Below are 3421 nucleotides of genomic sequence, written 5' to 3'. Positions count from 1 at the left end.
CTGGACTTCAGTCAACAATGTGTGTGTGTGTAAACTCACTGGAAAGCTATAAACGTCTGTGTTTTAAACAATTTCTCTGTGGATAGTAAAAGAGGAATCAGCTGAACTTGTTTCTGTCTACGGTGTTATTTTACATCATCATCATCATCGTTTAACGTCTGTTTTCCATGCTGGCATGGGTTAGATGGTTTCACGGGGGATGGGCAAGAATGGTGCTTATTGTGTGCCACCAGTACTAGTACTTGTACTTGTGTGCCACCGACTTTTTTTTAATGAAACTATCTACAAATATGTTTCAAGCATTGGAGATTGTGAGGTGCTACTTTAGCATGCGGTCTACTGCAGTATCCTGTCTATGCTGTGAAATTACTTTTAGGCGTGCGATCTACCTTTTCTTACCCTCTTAACCTGAGTTAATTTTAACCATTACAATGCTGTTAAAGGATTTCTATAGACATATAATTTTTACAGAGAAAACAGCAGTTGCATTTTTACAAGAAAACAATCTTCTGGATACATCACAAGAAGCAGACCCTTGTCATCGATGTGGTAGTGTTATGCAAGAAAAACGAAAACGTGACAGAAGTGGAGAATACCAGCCTACATTTCACTGTCCTCGAAAAGGGAGTCAAACTTCGCGTTCTATTTGGAACGGTAACCGGTTTTTTTTCATTATACGGGCATCAACAACAGGTTGCACTGCAATTTGACTTTGTGTGAGATTTTAAAGCTGGTGGTTTTTTTCGTAATGGACATACAGAAAAGGGTAAGAAAAAGTAGACTGCATGCTAAAAGTAATTTTACAGTGTAGACAGGATACTGTTGTAGACTGCACACAAAATTCGAATACTGCAGTAGACCGCACACTAAAGTAGCACCGATTATGATCATATCAGAATTTAATGTGAAAAAACAAAAAGGATGGTGGGGATATTTCATGCACCTTGACTTTGTTTCCTCATACATTTTAATAAATTAGAATGCAATTATGTTTTAAAAAATTACTGAAGAAGACTATTCTACTCTCTCCCTTCAAGAATTTATTAAATGGATATTTTTTTTTCATCAAATGTTATTGTCCAGAGGTATTGGTATAGTTGGAAGAAAGCTAATTATCAGAGGTATTTATTGGTATAGTTTTTTGGCATGGCATAGGTCTAGAAAATTTCTTTATTAAAAAAAAAAAAAAAATTCCCGTATCAAATTCCCGAAGGAATAGTCCTCAAAAATATTTTCTTCAACGTAATTGTAAACAACTTCATCAAAACGTAGGAGGAAACAAGGTCGAAGAGTGTGAATTATTCAAAACTTCTCTACCCTCTCAAAACTTTATGTGAAAACAAATTGTGATATAATCGTAATCAACACCTTCTGAAACGTATTTATAGTAAATTTCATTTTAAAAATTCCTTTTTCAGGGAATTATGAGGAAAACAAAGTAAGAGTGATTGTAAGGAGGGACACTTGTATATTTGCGTCCAAAACCTCAGTAATTTATATAATTTTTAGAAATGATATCGATAATCAAAAATGTTACTTCAGCTATTTTGCTATTACTTCTTTATAAGAATACACAGTATTTAATATCGAACCCCAAGGAGATAAGCTCCAACATATTTCAATCAGGTTCTACTGATGTAGAAAGTTCCTAAAAAAAGAGAAAAATAACCAATAACTATCTGAAATAATTTTATTTGCAATTACTAATGCCACTATTATCAAATTGGCAAGGTTTCGTTTTATGATAGAAAAAGTAAAACTACTGAAGTCAGATGAGATTGTAATTTGTGTGAAACTAGTCAGAAGAACAAAAGAGAAATAAATATTTTTCTTTGAAATGAAATAAAACTGATACAAATCGATGTCCAACGAAGCAAAAGGAAAACTAATTGCACTTTCAATATTCAGTGTATTAATAGAAACATCCCCAACATTATAATTCCCTTCAGTCAAATCAACAATGTTAATAATGTTATCTACAATTATTACGAATAGTTATGGTATAAAATAATCAGCGAATTCTTAAAAATAATTTCGAAATAAACATTACATCTCAAAGAATTACTCTTGTAGTTTCATTTCATGATCGAGTTTAGTCGAATACTACCGAACATTAATTATATTGCTTTTATTTTATGCCAATGTCTACCAGCTTCATTAATTTCACCTTTTGAATAATGAAATGAAACATCGCCTCGAATTTAATAAATTTAATTTTTGAAATTAAAAATAGTTTTAAAACATAATTTTCCCAGCAAACCCTTTAACATTCTTAGGTAAAAGATCGTCTGTTACAAATTTTGTTTCTTGTTCAAAGACCGTTGAAATTTTTGAAAGAATGGAAACAATTCGCTGGCAAATATTTCAGAAATACCCCAGATTCTGGCAATATTTCTTTAAATATTTTAGCGGTTATGCTTTTCTATCCATATTTTGTAAGTCATTCAAAATACATCTCTGGACGACATGGAAGATATTGAAAGAAGAATCGACATTATAAGGCAAGGACATGTAAAACTTCCCTTCTTCAAAGCAAACTGATTCTATTTCATTTCATGAACATGTTGTGCTTAGTATTTGACATTGTATGCCTTCGTTAATTTCTTCAGCAATGTCTACATCGATATTTAAGAGTTTCCGAAAAGTTTACGCGGTAAGTTTTGATGAAAGACAGATTTTATTTTTGAAAAAAAATTTATGTTTCAGTAAAATTTTAACTTTTGATTATCGAATAATAATTTTGGCGATCCTTCGATACTAGTCCATTACAACTTCCGGTCGTTGCGCGCACGCATACTAATTACATGATCGTATAGTGCGTTTGTTTTTCAATGACTTGAAAATATGAAAAGACAACATTAAATAGAAACTCAAACCTTCTCCACCTCAGATGCATACAGTTCTCAAACTTTAAACACACTATACGATCATGTAATCAGTGTAGGGAGGAGATACGCCACTGTGGAGGTGCGCTTCACAACGGAGGAGGAACCAATAAAGCACTCCACAGAGGCAATAAGGACAGAGGAATGGGTGCTCTTGCCTTCGTACTGCGGCAAACGTGTGGCCAAGGTGCGAGTGAGTAAGGTGCCATCCGAACTGAAACTTTAAACACATAAACACACTATACGATCATCGACCCTGAAAGGGATGAAAGGCAAAGTTGACCTTGGCTGAATTTGAAGTCAGAACATAAAGACGGACAAAATGCCGCTAAGCATTTTTACCCGACGTTCTAACAATTCTGCCAGCTTACTGCCTTAGCCACAAATACAATTACCAAAACTAAATAATTAGTGTTCTCTACAATTCTGTTTTATGAATTTTTAATCTTAAAATATTTTTTTGAACATTTTTCATGCGAAATCCATTAGTAACTCGGTACTACTAAAGCAGCGCGGACCCGAACGCGCAGTCGCGC

Source organism: Octopus bimaculoides, chromosome 12 (assembly GCF_001194135.2).
Source record: "Octopus bimaculoides isolate UCB-OBI-ISO-001 chromosome 12, ASM119413v2, whole genome shotgun sequence".
NCBI lineage: Eukaryota > Metazoa > Mollusca > Cephalopoda > Octopoda > Octopodidae > Octopus > Octopus bimaculoides.
The sequence above is the reverse complement of the archived record's forward strand: the minus strand, read 5'-3'. Positions refer to the sequence as shown.